The 17,648-nt window shown below is 39.0% G+C and overlaps 1 protein-coding gene and 1 long non-coding RNA gene across 3 annotated transcripts in view; one reads left to right on the top strand and one right to left on the bottom strand.

The window, feature by feature from the left end:
- The window catches only part of STAT1 (signal transducer and activator of transcription 1), a 1,113,083-nt gene that overhangs the window by 296,828 nt on the left and 798,607 nt on the right, over nt 1-17,648 (top strand). The gene's annotated exons all lie outside the window — the stretch shown is intronic.
- The window catches only part of LOC141162154 (uncharacterized), an 80,966-nt gene continuing 64,950 nt past the window's right edge, over nt 1,633-17,648 (bottom strand). Inside the window, exons 2-3 of the long non-coding RNA XR_012250745.1 lie at nt 6,687-6,925; nt 1,633-1,819 (exon numbers count right to left, since the gene is read on the bottom strand). This is a non-coding gene — a long non-coding RNA (uncharacterized lncRNA). The remainder of the gene's footprint in view (nt 1,820-6,686; nt 6,926-17,648) is intronic.

Here is a 17,648-nt window from a genome sequence, read left to right as displayed (position 1 = left end):
CAACTCCGTCGGCATCTGCACCTACCTTAACTGCAACAACTTTGGATGTGACTCATCAGTCTGCCAGCTATGTACCTAGCAACGGACCCCATCTGTCACCTCCTCCATGTTATTGCAGTGACCCTGCTCTTTGTCAGGTGTTCATTAATCTGTGTACGCTACACTCCGAACTCTTGGCTCATCAGTTCATTTCAGATCAGGCCACAGTGGCCTTCATCATGTCTCATCTCACTGGCGATGCTCTGGCGTGGCTCAACCCCCTATGGGAGAGAGGGAATCCTCTTGTGTTGAACCTCCAGTCCTTTCTAGAAGCCTTCCGTCAGATCTTCAAAGAACCCGGCCATGCTTCCTCAGCAGCGTCTTCTCTTCTCAGATTGCGCCAGGGACACCTTTCCGCGCCCTGTCATCTGAACTCACCTGGAATAATAAGGCTTTGATAGCCATTTTCTGGGAGGGCCTTTCTGGGCGAATCAAGGACAAGCTGTCCGGTCATGATATACCCACCTCACTGGATGACCAGGTGTCTCTGGAGACACTGATAGACATCAGGTTTCAGGATCATTCCAAGGAGATGACCAACGAGAGAAGACCTTTACGCCTGGCTCCTAACTTTCAAAAAACGGTCATGCAGCAAGCATTAGCTCTGGCACCTTCTCAAAAGTCCATGCAGGTAGAAAAGGTGAAGCTGACCAAGCATCGCCAGGAGGCCCATTGTGTCAAGGGAAGGTGCTTCTATTGTGACAGTCCTGAGCATGTAATCCGCTCCTGCCCAGAGAGACCAGGAAACTCCAGAGCCTAGAGTCTGTTGGAGAGGTCACCCTGGGTGAGAATTGCTTTTCTCCATTGCTGACTTTGTCATTGTCCGTGATGACATATGTCAACAGTCTTCCCCATAATTGTGGAGCCTACTGAAACAGACTAAGGGACCTTTTTAAATGCTTAAGAAACTTGTGCAGGTGTTTTTTGTTTAATTATTTTAATTTACTGAGATGATTTGTGTTTTCATTGGCTGTAAGCTATAATCACCAACATTAACAGAAATAAACACTTGAAATAGATCACTCTGTTTGTAATGACTCTATATAATGAGTTTCACTTTTTGTATTGAACAACTGAAATTAACTTTTTGATATTCTAATTTAGTGAGATGCACCTGTATATCCTAATCCTAAGTCCCATGTTATCCTAGGTCCAATAGAATTAGTGCACCAATTTCTGTTAATATGCACCTGTGTATGCCTCCTGTGACTGAGATTCCAGAGGTTGGAGAATAAGCAAAGTGAAACAGACTGAACAAATATATCAACAATACATGTTATACACACAAAAATACTTAAAAACATATAAAATATGCAAAGGATCAAACTGGAATCAATTGTAATATAATATGAGGTCTTGTGTGATATTCAAGCACAAAGGTGTCCTTGTAAACATCTAGTAGGACTCTATGATCAAAATTAACCTCTTGTAGTTTTCCTGAAACGCGTTGGTTGCCCAGTGTGTCTGCTGGATGTGTGACATGACATAATTTTAATTGGTTCAACTTAAAGAAGACTTTTTATCACATTTTACGCTGGAATTTCCATTTTTCCTCACCAAGATTAAACTCTCTGTGCTGTCGGGTCTGTCTGAACCTCTTCTAGGTCTGCCATGGCTGCGAAAAACATGAACCTGTTTTGGATTGTATATCCAGAGAAGTACTCTGTTGGGGACTGGAGTACCACGAAAAATATCTGCAGTTTCCATATGTCCTGCTCGACCTCCGGCTTCTCCATCTAATTTCTGGCTTGCCTGCTGCATAATGGACGTACGCTGACATCTTTGATAAAAAGAAAGCTGAGTCACTGCTACTTAATATCAAAAAGGAATAGTCGGCACTCCGTATAGCTAGAGTGGTGCACGTGGAAAACAATGTCTGTAGGAAAAGAAAATCCCGGCACTCACGTGTTGATAATCAGTTGATTTATTCCACAACTCACACAAGACGTTTCAGCCTGTCCAAGGCTTTTTTCAATTGTTGTTAAATACATTCAGTCAAGATATTTATAAACAAATCCCCGGAAATTACATAATTCTCATTTACATAAAAAAAGAGTGGACCAATAAAAAAATTATATATAACAGAATTTACAACAACATACAAAAAATTAAGCAATAATAAACTCAAGTTGCACAATGAAAAAGAACAAGTGAATTCATATATTTAAATAATCCCCAATTACACATAAGACCATATACATCGCAGATTGTAAAATTTATTGCATGCATATACCACATTATATCTTTATTTCTCCATATTCTTTTAGCTAAAAATATGTAACATTTCATAGTTTTTCCAGAAAAAATCCTTAATGTTTTTAAGATTTTTTAACATTTCCCATGGAATCAAATATATCAATGACAAGTAAATTCATATATATAAATAATCTCCAACCAAATATGAGAATATAAATCCTAAAACATGGATTCCATTTCATAAATGTATCAAAGATATTCCCATCTAAATTTCTCAATGTTCTTTTTATTAAACACATTCAACATTATATCATTTTTCTGGAAAAAATTCCTTGATATTTTTAGATTTTTTCAAAAAGATTTTTTATTAGAACAATACTGTTTATTACATTTGTATATACAACTGATTCCTCATGAACAGCCTGCAACAAGTGACTAAATCTATCTTCTGTTCTCTTGCCCTTTATAATTCTATTAGTAAATACCTTATAAAGAGATCAGTATACTGCCATATTCCCATAGATCCCAATTCACATAGTAGAAAAAATTCATCATATTATTTCTATATCACTTTATATCTCATTATAAATTGTAACTACATATAAAGCTACTACTGAAGGAATAATCACATACATACGGGAATAGAGAACATCTATGTCCTAAGTGATTCTCACCTCCCCCAGATCGTTGTCTGAGATAAGAGTGACTTTTTAAATTTATCCTTTGTTATCCTCTATTCCCTAAATTAGACCTTCTTTATTTCGTTAAAGGTGACAGTATAATTAACTGTCCACCCGTGATTCCTAGAAATAGATAGGGAAGCCGTCCAGCTTACATCATGTCTTATCTCCGCATTCAATCTTATTTAACCCGACAAAATGTGGCAAGTACAATATGCATCCCATTTGTACCTATGCAGATACTTCAGGATTTCATCGCATCTGGGATGTCTAGAAAGAGAAATAGGATGTATATATTACTCATTATCCTAATCACATAATGACACTAACATCATATTCTCGATTCAGGCCATTCGGATATAAAGTTCCCAAAGTATAAATCCAAAAGGCTTCTCTACGTAAAAGGATTTTTTTGATACTGCCTCCTCTTCTAGGTGTATCTATTTGTTCTAACACCTTATATTTCAATTGGGCTATTGAATGTCCTTTTTCCTTAAAATGTAATGGAAGTGGAAGCGAAGCATCTCCACACCTGATAGTGGATTTATGTTTATTAACCCGTGTTCCTACTGACTGCATTGTTTCTCCAATATATGAAAAGCCGCACGGACATTTTATCTGGTAAACCACATTTGTAGGTTTACACGTGTAGAAGCCCTTAATATTAAATCTTTTACCTGTCCTAGGATGACTAAAATATTCCCCCTTAATTACATTACTACATTGAGCACAATTCAGACAGGGATACGTTCCTTTATTTTTTGTTGAAAGAAAAGTTTGTCTTGGAATTATTGCATCGCTCCCAACATCCGCCCGTATTAATTTATCCTTCACATTGGGCAATCTTTTGTTACAGATAAGGGGAGGTATATTAAATTCCATCACACTCGGATATGCCTGCCCTAGAATATGCCAATATTTCTTTATAATCTGATCTACTTTTAAATTGACCGGATGATATTCCCTCACAAAGCATATACGTGATTCATCCCTTCTACGTGTTTTTTCATCAGTAACCACCTCTCTTAATGCCCCATCTAGAATACGTTGGGGATAGTCTCTCAATCTAAAATTTTCACACATTTCCTCAATTCTTTTTGAACAGATGGTGGGGTTGGTAACAATCCTAGTCACTCGCTGAAACTGTGATTTGGGGATAGCCTTTTTAACAGAATATGGGTGTGCACTCCTAAAATGTAAGATACTATTCCTGTCCATATCTTTTTTATATAAATCTGTCTCAAAGTCCCCTTTCTCATTCCTAATTACCATAGTGTCCAAAAAATTTATCCTCTCAGTGCTATATGAAATGGTAAATTTTAGTTCACTCCATACACTATTCAAATCATCATAGAATGTCATTAGGGTTTCTTGGGGCCCCTCCCATACGCAAAAAATGTCATCTATGAACCTAAACCAGGCTCTTCCATATATCTTGAATAGAGGATGTTCATAGACATAATGCTCCTCAAAAAATGACATATATGTATTTGCGTATGGGGGGGCCACATTCGCAACCATTGCCGCTCCCCTCTTCTGCTTATAATATACATCTTGGAATAAAAAATAGTTCTCATACAGAACCACCCTTAGTAACTCCATCACTATATCTCTTTGAACCCCTGGAAATTCATTAATCTCAAGAAGCCACCTCACTGCGTTTAATCCTTTTTCATGTTCTATTGATGTATATAAACTTGTAACATCTATTGTAGTAATGATGGCATCTGCAGATATATTATGAATAGTTTTAATTTTTTCCAAAAAATCTCCTGTATCTAATAAAAAAGATTTATTTTTCTTTACTAGAGGGGTCAAAATGTGTTCCAATGTTATAGATAGAGGGGATAATACTGACTCTGTGGACGCCACAATTGGTCTGCCTGGAGGATCAATCAAAGTTTTATGCACTTTCGGTAATATATAAAATACTGGGGTGATAGGATCATCTTTAATCAAAAAATCAGCCAACTTTGAATCAATATTACCCCCTAATTTATATCTATCTATCATTATCTCAATTTTCCTTTGTATATCTTTCAATGGGTTCCCTTTTAATGGTCGATAAGTTGTGGAATCTAATAATTGTCTCATTATCTCCCCAATATATCTCTCCCTATCCATTATTACAATTGATCCCCCTTTGTCAGCGGGCTTTATCTCTATCGTCTTATCATCCTGTAAAAGTTTAAGGGCTTCCCTTTCTTTCATGGTTAAATTACTACTGTAAGAAAAACCTCCTAGTTGTATCCGATTCAATAAAGATTCAACTTCTCTTGTAACAAAGCTAATATATGTTTCTGTCGGGTGATAAATCTTAGGTGGCGAAAAACTGCTCTTAATTCTCAAATTTAAATCTGCTAACTTCAAACACTCCTCCTTATCTACAACAGATCTAACTGGTGCCGGTGGTGGTATAGTGGAGAAATGTGTTTTTAACCTTACATTTCTAAAGAAACGATTTAAGTCCAGGTCTAATTGAAAACCATTAAGTTTAGACATAACACCAAAAGATAAACCTTTCTGTAGCAGTTCTATTTGTGACGGTTGTAAAGTCTTAGAGGAAATATTAATAACTAGCATGTCCTTAGTACCTGCGACCTATGTATTTCTAGGAATCACGGGTGGACAGTTAATTATACTGTCACCTTTAACGAAATAAAGAAGGTCTAATTTAGGGAATAGAGGATAACAAAGGATAAATTTAAAAAGTCACTCTTATCTCAGACAACGATCTGGGGGAGGTGAGAATCACTTAGGACATAGATGTTCTCTATTCCCGTATGTATGTGATTATTCCTTCAGTAGTAGCTTTATATGTAGTTACAATTTATAATGAGATATAAAGTGATATAGAAATAATATGATGAATTTTTTCTACTATGTGAATTGGGATCTATGGGAATATGGCAGTATACTGATCTCTTTATAAGGTATTTACTAATAGAATTATAAAGGGCAAGAGAACAGAAGATAGATTTAGTCACTTGTTGCAGGCTGTTCATGAGGAATCAGTTGTATATACAAATGTAATAAACAGTATTGTTCTAATAAAAAATCTTTTTGAAAAAATCTAAAAATATCAAGGAATTTTTTCCAGAAAAATGATATAATGTTGAATGTGTTTAATAAAAAGAACATTGAGAAATTTAGATGGGAATATCTTTGATACATTTATGAAATGGAATCCATGTTTTAGGATTTATATTCTCATATTTGGTTGGAGATTATTTATATATATGAATTTACTTGTCATTGATATATTTGATTCCATGGGAAATGTTAAAAAATCTTAAAAACATTAAGGATTTTTTCTGGAAAAACTATGAAATGTTACATATTTTTAGCTAAAAGAATATGGAGAAATAAAGATATAATGTGGTATATGCATGCAATAAATTTTACAATCTGCGATGTATATGGTCTTATGTGTAATTGGGGATTATTTAAATATATGAATTCACTTGTTCTTTTTCATTGTGCAACTTGAGTTTATTAATGCTTAATTTTTTGTATGTTGTTGTAAATTCTGTTATATATAATTTTTTTATTGGTCTACTCTTTTTTTATGTTAATAAGAATTATGTCATTTCCGGGGATTTGTTTATAAATATCTTGACTGAATGTATTTAACCACAATTGAAAAAAGCCTTGGACAGGCTGAAACGTCTTGTGTGAGTTGTGGAATAAATCAACTGATTATCAACACGTGAGTGCCGGGATTTTCTTTTCCTACTGCTACTTAATAGGCCGTATGACTGTACTATGAACCTTTTACCAGGCGCTTCCCCTCCACGAGGACGAATCTATCCCCTGTCGCAGGCAGGTGCGTATTCGAGCAGACCTCTCTTCAGTTTCTTGGGTACATAATCTCCGAGACCGGCCTGAAATGGATCCCGAGAAGGTATTCACCATCTTGAAGTGGCCCGTCCAGATATTCTGAAAGCTATCCAGCGGGAATTACTACCGCCAGTTAATTCAGGATTTCTCCTCTCGGACTGCTCCTATTTCTAATACAAAAAGAAAAAGTTTTATATCCAGCTCACCGTTTGTGGTTAGTGTTCCTCCGGAGATGCAAGGACTGGAAGCCTGTGTGGGCAGCAGGGTGGAACAATTGCAGGAGAAAAAAGGCTGTATCCTGCACCAATTCCAGGGAAGTTAGTTTAAAGGGAATTTGTCACCCCCCTGGGCGATATCAGACCTCTGCTATGGCCATACATGGTATAGAAAAGTAAATCTATACTTACCTGTATGGCCCATAGCAGAGTTCTGATTGCCGAGAAATCTGTTTTCCAGAGGCTTGGTGTCCTGAGACGCCAAGTAAACCCCTCCTATCTGCTTACTAGTCTGCTAAATCGCCGCCTCTGTGCTAAATTACCATATTCCCCCCTCCCTTGCACGTCACAGGACCCTGTGACAGGCCCTGTGACGTGCCCTGCTCTGCCTCCGCTCCCGCGCATGTGCAAAGCGCCTCTCCCATGGAGCGCTCTTTGTTTCACTCTGGCCCCGTTTGGCTGTGTAGTGCCTTGTATTGCGCAAGCGACGGTGAGTCACTGAGACTTCCGCTCCCCTGGCAGTACGCAGCCAAATGGGGCTGGAGGGAAACAAAGTGCTCTCCATGGGAGCAGCGCTTTGCGCATGCGCAGGAGGGGAGACAGTGCAGGGGAGGGGGGGAATATGGTAATTTAGCACAGAAGCGGCGATTTAGTGGAATATTAAGCAGATAGGAGGGGCTTGCTTGGTGTCCCCCGGACGCCTAGACTTTGGAAAACAGACTTTATTAAAGCAGATTTTTCTGCAATCAGACCTCTGCTATGGGCCATACAGGTAAGTATAGATTTACTTCCCTTTAAAGGGAATCTGTTGGCAGGGAATTGGGGGAATAATAAGCAGATGGGTGGGGATAGCTTGGTGTCCAGGGGGAGATGAAACTACAGTTCTCTGCAATCAAACCTCTACTATGGGCCATACAGGTAAGTATAGATTTACTTTTCTATACCCTGTATTCCCATAGTAGAGGTCTGATAACTCCAAAGTGGTGACACATTCCCTTTAAAAACTCAAGTTTATTATAAACATGATTAAAAAATATCATCCTAAAAAATAGTGCCAGCTTCACTGCGCTCACACGGGGAACAGAGTGTCATAGCGCATGTGCAGAGAAGCTGCAAACTACACAACTTTACTGCGCACACACGGGGAACATTGCAATTCATTATAACTGCACCAATCTTAATGAAAAAAAGCTTGTTAGTGATGCATATTGCATCACTTACAACGCTATGGGGGCAGTGTACAGGGTAGCTAAGATGTGACAGATTCCCTTTAACCACTTCGCACCAGAGCCTGTTTTTGCCTTCGTGACCGGGCTAATTTTTTCAATTCTGACCACTGTCACTTTATGAAGTAATTACTCTGGAACGCTTCAACGGATCCCCCTGATTCTGAGAATGTTTTTTCGTGACATATTGTACTTCATGATAGTGGTAAAATTTATTCTATATCACTTGCGTTTATTTGTGAAAAAATCGGAAATTTGGCGAAAATTTTGAAAATTTTGCAATTTTCAAACTTTGAATTTTCATGCCCTTAAATCAGAGAGATATGTCACACAAAATAGTTAATAAATAACATTTCCCACATGTCTATTTTACATCAGCACAATTTTGGAACCAAAATTTTTTTTTGTTAGGGAGCTATAAGGGTTAAAAGTTGACCAGCGATTTCTCATTTTTTCAACAAAATTTACAAAAACATTTTTGTAGGGACCACATCATATTTGAAGTCACTTTGAGGGTCTTTATGACAGAAAATACCCAAAAGTGACACCATTCTAAAAACTGCACCCCTCAAGGTGCTCAAAACCACATTCAAGAACTTTATTAACCATTCAGGTGCTTCACAAGAATTTTTGGAATGTGGAAGAAAAAAATTAACATTTAACTTTTTTCACAAAAATGTTACTTTAGACCCAAATTTTTTTATTTTCACAGGGGTAACAGGAAAAAATAGACCCCAAATTTTTTTGTGCAATTTCTCTTGAGCGTGCTGATACCCCATATGTGAGGGAAAACCACTGTTTGGGCGCACTGCAGGGTTCGGAAAGGAAGGAGCGCCATTAGACTTTTTGAATGTAAAATTTGTCTGAATAATTAGCAGACGCCATGTTGCGTTTGGAGAGCCCCTGATGTTCCTAAACAGTGGAAACCCCCCATAAGTGACACCATTTTGGAAACTAGACCCCTTAGGGAACTTACCTATATGTATGGTGAGCACCTTAAACCCCAAGGTGCTTCACATAAGTTTATAATATTGAGCTGTAAAAATAAAATTTTCACATTTTTCCCACAAAAACGTTTTTCATCCCTTAATTTTGCATTATCATAAGGGTAATAGGAAAAATTGCACCATGAAATTTGTTGTGCAATTTCTCCTGAACACGCTGATACCCCATATGTGGAGGCAAACCACTGTTTGGGCGCACGGCAGGGTTTGGAAGGGAATGAGCGCCATTTGACTTTTTGAATGTAAAATTTGTTTGAATAATTAGCGGACGCCATGTTGCGTTTGGAGAGCCCCTGATGTGCCTAAACAGTGGAAACCCCCCACAAGTGACACCATTTTGGAAACTAGACCCCTTAGGGAACTTGTCTAGATGTGTGGTGAGCACCTTGCACCCCCAGCCGCTTCACAGAAGTTTATAATATTGAGCCGTAAAAATAAAATTTTCACATTTTTCCCACAAAAAAATGTTTTTCATTCCCTAATTTTGCATTACCATAAGGGTAACAGGATAAATTGCACCATGAAATTTGTTGTGCAATTTCTCCTGAGTACGCCGATACCCCATATGTGGGGGAAAACCACTTCTTTGGTGTACGGCAGGGTTCGGAAGAGAAAGGAGCGCTATGTTGGCTGGGATAGGTTGCAGACACCATGTCACATTTGAAGAGTCGCTGACATGCCGAAACAGCAGAAACCCCCACAAGTGACCCCATTTTGTAAACTACACCTCTTAAGGAATTCATCTAGGGAAGTAGTGAGTATTTTTTAATTTATACCATTGGGCAGTGAAAAAAGCATAATTATATTTTTACCACAAAAAAATGTTTTACCCTCAGATTTTACATTTTCACACAGGGCAATGGGTAAAAATGGTGCTGAAATGTGTCACACAATTTCTTCTAAAAGTGGCAATACGCCATATGTGCCTGTATCGTACCGCTTAGCTATACGGCGAGATCTGGGAGGGACGGAGCGCTATTTGACAATTGGAGAACAAATTATTGTAGAATAGGCATTTGGATTTGGAAGCACAAAATTTTCTGAATTTCTTTTGGGGGGCAAGGGCCATTTCGCTTTTCCAGAGCCTTTCTGCTACCAGTAACTTGGAAGTCCCTTATATTTTTGACAGATGACAGACCTGAATGGGGACTAGCTTTTTTTGAGAACTGAGTTGAAGCTTTTATTGGGAACATTTTACGTAACATTTATCCGGCGCTCTAGGCTGGGCACTTACATCGGGGTTTCCATCTAAATTTCCAAGTGATGTAATTCAGATGAAACCCCTGCGGGATCCATTCACTGTAATGAGGCAGCAGAGTTACTCTGGACTCCGTCTGGCCTCTGTTTAGCGGTGTCCTTTCTTTCAGAAGTGCACAAAACTGTGGCCAACCGCACTTTTATGCACGCCTAAAACAAATGACACCGTGGGATCCCAGGCTAGACGGCGTCCACAGTAGCCTATATCTGCCTCATTACAGGTAATCTTCCGTCTTGGGTTCCGGCTGAATCACATATTTCAGAGATTTACACGGAAACTCTGGGGTAAGTGCTCAGCGCAGAGCGCAGGATAAATGAAAGGCTCTGCGCCTTACTGCGATCTTTGAGAGACATAATAAACTAATCAGTAGCAGGTGAAGAATTGGTTTTATTTATTTTTTACGCCGTTCCTAGTGTGATATAACTGATTAGATTACTTTATTCTTCGGGTCGGTGCGATTACAGAGATACCAGATTTATATCGGGTTTTTATGACTGACAGCTGTCACACACTAAAAGACTCTTTTTTTTTGCAAAATCTAGTTTTTGCATCGCCATATTTTGAGAGCTATAATTTTTCCAGATTTTGGCCGACAGTCATGTGACGGCTTGATTTTTGCGGGACGAGTTGACCTTTTTATTGGTACCATTTTTGGGTACGTGACATTTTTTGATCGCTTTCTATTCTGTTTTTTGGGAGGTAAAATTAACAAAAACCAACAATTCAGGAATTGTTTTTTGAGTTTTTTTTATGCCGTTCTGCGTGTGGTAAAAGTGATCAGTCAGCGTAATTCTTCGGGTCAGTACTTTTACAGCGATACTACACTTACTGTATTTTTTTTATGTTTTGGCGCTTTTACACAATAAAACAATTTTATAGAAAAAAATATTTTTTTTGCATTGCTTTATTCTGAGAGGTATAACTTTTTTAGTTTTCGGCTGATGGAGCTGTATGGCGGCTTTTTTTTTGCGGAACAAGAGGACGTTTTCAGCGGTACCATTTTTATTTCCATTTTGCTTTTTGATCGCATTTTTTTCCACTTTTTGTTTGGCAATATGAGGAAAAAGCATAGTTTTTGCTCCGTTTTTTATTTATTTTTATTACGGTGTGCACAGAAGGAGTTAATTAGTGTGACAGTTTTATAGCTAGGGTTGTTTCGGACGCGGTGATGCCAAATATGTGTACTTTTTTTATTTTTGAATAAATATACGGATTTATCGGTTTAATATTTTATTTATTTATTTTGTAATTTTTTTTAACAGTTTAAAAACATTTTTTTTTTACTTTTTTTTTACTTTTTTACTTAGTCCCTGTATGGGACATTAATTTTTATTTTTCTGATCACTGATCTCATGTAATGTAATAGACATGTATTATATTACATGAGATCTTCCCTGACTGTTTCACAGTCAGTCTCCTGCCTGGCTTCAGCTGCAGGCTGAGCCAGGCAGGACACCATATATGGCAGATCTGGAGGCGGTCATGTGACCTCCAGCTGCCAGAGCAATGTCAGGTCCTGGAAGGTATAAGGGGGCCGTCGGAGAGGTAAGTGGACGTCCCCCTCTCCTCCTGCTGTCTTCTATATGCCGCGATCACTATAGATCGCGGTATATAGAAGACGGCGAAGGGTTAACATCACTGGGACCTGATCCAATCAGGTCTCGATCATGTTCCCTGTCAGAGCTATCGCTCTGCACCGCTCCCGCAGCGCTTGCAAGACCCCGGGGGTCCTGAGCGCTGCGGGACCACCCACCGTTTTTAAACATCCGCACTGCACAGAGCCCAGGCAGCGCGGACGTTTATCTACAGTGGGCGGTCGGGAAGCGGTTAATTTTAAAATCCATGAAGCTTTTTTAAATTTCAAACTACATAATCCATCCATACCTCTCTTAGAAGGAGGAATTTTCTCTATAGCATCAACACTTAAATGGCTGACATCTCCTTTGTGTTTGAGAAAGAGTTGGGAGGCACCAGAAAGACTAAAGGCCCCGTCACACGTAACGAGATCGCTAGCGAGATCGCTGATACGTCACAGTTTTCGTGACGCAATAGCGATCTCGTTATGTCTGACAGGTAGCAATGATGAGGCCCCTGCTGTGAGATCGCTGATCGTTAAAAAGCTTCCTGGACCATTCCTGGGTCGTTGCGCTCCCGCTGGGCAGTGTGCATCGCTGTATTTGACACCTTATCAACAACCTCGTTAGCGATTCAGAACTGAGACACGTAGGCGTGCATAAATTGGTCTTTTCTGCGCCCCTCGTCCCCGATTGGTGGTCGCTACTGCGTCCTTGTTTTTGGGATCCCACCAGCGTTCTCCTGTTGTGACTCCACTTTGAAGAAATCAGACATCTTTAGCAAGGTAGGTATTGTTTGGGGTCTCAAATGAGTTTCCATTTTTAATTCATTTATAGGACATCTGCCAATTATCTGCTATCATTGCTCTTCAGGGAGGTAGGGCTTGGCTTCTATCTGTATATATATGCTTTTGCATGGGCAGATATTTTAGGGTTCTCGTGCACACACACACCCACACAGCACGTTTTCTGACACGCTGTCCTGGCCAATAGCTTCAGAGTTTTTCACACGCCAATTAAAATGAAGCTTACATCAATAGACTCTGTTGTTTTGGCCTGTTGCACGCTTCACAACTTTCTTCGTCGACGTGATGCAATTACGTACTGTCCGCCTGGCTTCGTGGACTCTGTGGACCTAGCCAATGGGGAAGTGGAGCTCGGTGAATGGCGTGCAAACGATCCTGCAATTGCAGGCCTTCAACCAGTGGGACATGGCAGAAACACCCATGATGCGAAGACCTGCCGCGACAACTACTGCCTGTATTTTAACGGTCCTGGTGCTGTTCCTTAGCAGCATCAGAACCTATAGTGGGCGACTACTCATGTTTCTACACTACTGACATTTCTGTACTGATGTGTCTAATAAACTGTGTGTTCTACTATGCAAAAGCTTATACAGATACATACATACATACATACATACATACATACATACATACACACATACACGCATATACATTCGTGTACTCGTATGTAAACAGATTCATCCATGTACTCATACATATTTTTAAGTGCATAAATATATACACACACACTCATATACACATACGTATACAGATAACTATATATACACATACATACTCTCAAACATACAGATATGCATACACATAAATGGCCATTTACATCTCTATATGTATATTCATATAAATATATGGACATCCATACATCTGTACAGGAACAATGCACACACCAGTGTTCCCGCCTGACCGGAGACGCAGTAGCGATCCCATCTGACCGGAGACACAATAGCGATGTTAAACCAAGGCCGCCCAATCAGAACGCAGTAGCGTCCACCAATCGGAGATGCGATAAGTGATTTTATGCACGCCTTTGTGACACCGTACAGTCCCTATCAAGGTGTGGATCTTTGAAATAGCTGCTGTGTGAAAGTGTCCCATCGACCGCCGAGATCGTTAGTTAGATCGCTGGGGCGGCCGAAATCGTTGGGAAGTTCTGCATGTTTGACAGCTCCCCAGCGATCCCGAAACGACTCTCCAGCGATCCCAAAACCGTGACGCACTAACGATCTCGCTAGCGATCTCGTTATGTGTGACGGGGCCTTAAGAGTAGTGTGATTTTGTGCATCGTACAAGTGTTCAGAAATGTGTCTTTGCAGTGTTCTTGTGGTACAGCCAACATACTGTATTTTGCATTGTTCACAAGTAATAACATACCACGGAAGTGATGCTGCAATTTATGAAATTATTAATTTTATATTCTCTGTCAGTTGTATCAATTAATTTGCTGGTGTTGTACATACAGTTATATGAAAAAGTTTGGGCACCCCTATTAATTTTAAGCTTAATGTTTTATAAAAATTGGTGTTTTTGCAACAGCTATTTCAGTTTGATATATGTAATAACTGTTGGACACAGTAATGTTTCTGCCTTGAAATGAGGTTTATTGTACTAACAGAAAATGTGCAATCTGCATTCAAACAAGATTTGTCAGGTGCATAAGTATGGGCACCCTTATCATTTTCTTGTTTTAAATACTCCTACCTTCTTTTTACTGACTTACTAAAGCACTTTTTTGGTTTTGTAACCTCATTGAGCTTTGAACTTCATAGCCAGGTGTATGCAATCATGAGAAAAGCTACTTAAAGTGGCCACTTGCAAGTTGTTCTCCTGTTTGAATCTCCTCTGAAGAGTGGCATCATGGGCTCCTCAAAACAACTGTCAAATGATCTGAAAACAAAGATTATTCAACATAGTTGTTCAGGAGAAGGATACAAAAAGCTGTCTCAGAGATTTAACCTGTCAGTTTCCACTGTGAGGAACATAGTAAGGAAATGGAAGAACACAGGGACAGTTCTTGCTAAGGCCAGAAGTGGCAGGCCAAGAAAAACATCAGACAGGCAGAGAAGAAGAATGGTGAGATCAGTCAAGGACAATCCTCAGACCACCTCCAGAGAGCTGCAGCATCAACTTACTGCAGATGGTGTCACTGTGCATCGGTCAACTATACAACGCACTTTGCACAAGGAGAAACTGTATGGGAGAGTGATGCGAAAGAAGCCGTTTCTGCAAGCACGCCACAAACAGTTGGCTGAGGTATGCAAAAGCACATTTGGAGAAGCCAATTTCTTTTTGGAAGAAGGTCCTGTGGACTGATGAACCCAAGATTGAGTTGTTTGGTCATACAAAAAGGCATTATGCATGACGGCAAAAAAATACAGCATTCCAAGAAAAACACTTGCTACCCACAGTAAAATGTGGTGGAGGTTCCATCATGCTTTGGGGCTGTGTGGCCAATGCCGGCATCGGGAATCTTGTTAAAGTTGAGGGACGCATGGATTCCACTCAGTATCAGCAGATTCTTGACAATAATGTTCAAGAATCAGTGATAAAGTTGAAGTTACGCAGGGGATGGATCTTTCAGCAAGACAATGATCCAAAACACCGCTCCAAATCTACTCAGGCAATAACGCAGAGGAACAATTAGAATGTTCTGGAATGGCCATCCCAGTCCCCAGACCTGAATATCATTGAACATCTGTGGGATCATTTGAAGAGGGCTGTCCATGCTCGGCGACCATCAAACTTAACTGAACTGGAATTGTTTTGTAAAGAGGAATGGTCAAAAATACCTTCATCCAGGATCCAGGAACTCATTAAAAGCTACAGGAAGCGACTAGAGGCTGTTATTTTTGCAAAAGGAGGATCTACTAAATATTAATGTCACTTTTCTGGTGAGGTGCCCATACTTATGCACCTGTCAAATTTTGTTTGAATGCCGATTGCACATTTTCTGTTAGTACAATAAACCTCATTTCAAGGCAGAAACATTACTGTGTCCAACAGTTATTACATATATCAAACTGAAATAGCTGTTGCAAAAACACCAATTTTTATAAAACATTAAGCTTAAGATTAATAGGGGTGCCCAAACTTTTTCATATAACTGTATAAGGGCACAGTACACAGTGTTTCTGTCCGCATTTATATGACCCGCTGGTGGAGAACCAATTTCTTTTGGCATCTTTTCTACCCACTTTTGTGTGGTCACTGGTTGAAACTAGGTTGCCAATTGTAGTGCCTCATTCGGACACAAATTTACAGCTTTTTTCTGAAATATTTGTAAGGGTCTTGTTTGTATATAAAATAGAAAGATTTCTCTTAACAATATTAATAATTTTATGATAATAAGCACTGTAGCTGGTGGAAAATGTCACAGGCTGGTTGTTGGTGGAGTAATTGGTTTTAGCTTGAGGCAAGTATTCCATTCTAGTTTTTAAATTAGCTTTTTTTTTTTTCTGGGTTCAAAACGTGATAGGAGTATGCTCGTTTTTGAAATCATGAATTAATAGTGGAACATTCTGTGTCATAATCTTCCTATAAGGTACAACGCTTTTCCCTGACATATTCACCTACTGGTAAATTATGTACCATGTATCGGGTGGCAGCCAGTGGCAAACAGTAATGAATTACCCACAGTGGGCTTTCTCTTCAGTACACATTTAACATTTCCATTATCATTGTCACTATGCATGAATATATCTAGCAAGGGAATTTTGGTATGATCAAAATTGTGTGTAAACCTAATGTTATCCTTGTTATTATTAATATTAAAAACAAACCCAGAAACCGACACCTCACTGCTGCGCCCAACATTGAGGACATCATCTATGAAGCGTCCGTACCAAAAAATGGCAGACACAAATGGATTAGACACATTGTAGATTTTTTTTATTCTCACCAATTCATGTATATATTTAGCAAAGATGGCGAAGATGTGGCGCCCACTGAGTAACCTTGGCACTAGACATAAAAATCTCCCAAAAAATAGAAATAATTGTGAGTTAGTAAGAAAAACATGACCTCCAACATATATTCCCACAGATCATTAGAATAATTAATATTTTTTTAACTGTTCTGATACAGCAATAAGTGCCAAGATATGTGGTATGGCAGTATATAAAGCGTTCACATCACAAGTGATCCATGAAAAGTCTCTGCACCATTTCATATCATTCATTATATTTACGACATGTTTACTATCTCTGATATAGCTTGGGAGAGATCTGTGCTAAAGGTTGAAATCGCTTATCCAGCCATTTGCTAAGGTGTTCACATAGGATGCCAATGCCTGAAACAGTGGGTCTGAATGGGAGTGGAAATTTTTGCTTGTGAGTTTTGGGGAGGGCATAAAAGAGTGTAATTTGTGGATGTTCCGAATTAGAGTATTCTGCCTGTTTGGTATTAATGACTCCCAGTTTGATACCTTCATTCAAGAGCTGTGTTAACTTTCCCTTAATTTGTGATGTGGTATCTCCTTTTAATTTGCAATAGATTCTAGTGTCTTGTAGCATATTTAAAATTTCACACTCAGAGACCTTTGTCCAATATAACAATGGAGTCATCTTTGTCAGAATTTCTTCTGACAATGTATTTGTTCTGTAAAATTTTTAATGCTGTTGTGAGGTAAGGTTAGATTTACAGCTTATTGTTTTTAATGACTTTTTTGTTTTTCATGAACAGTTTTTAATTCTTCCTCGACAATATATTGAAAGTTGTCCATTGCTGAACTGCGTGTTTGTATTGGATAAAAATCCGGATTAGGATATTTGTTGGGAAAATGAGCAGCAGATAAATGAGGTAGTTTCTGACTCTCTCC

Source organism: Phyllobates terribilis, unplaced genomic scaffold (assembly GCF_046119375.1).
Source record: "Phyllobates terribilis strain yellow unplaced genomic scaffold, ASM4611937v1 Scaffold_9__5_contigs__length_417890890, whole genome shotgun sequence".
NCBI classification, from domain to species: Eukaryota; Metazoa; Chordata; class Amphibia; order Anura; family Dendrobatidae; genus Phyllobates; species Phyllobates terribilis.
Note: the sequence above shows the minus strand (reverse complement) of the source record. Positions and strands in the feature narration are given on the sequence as shown.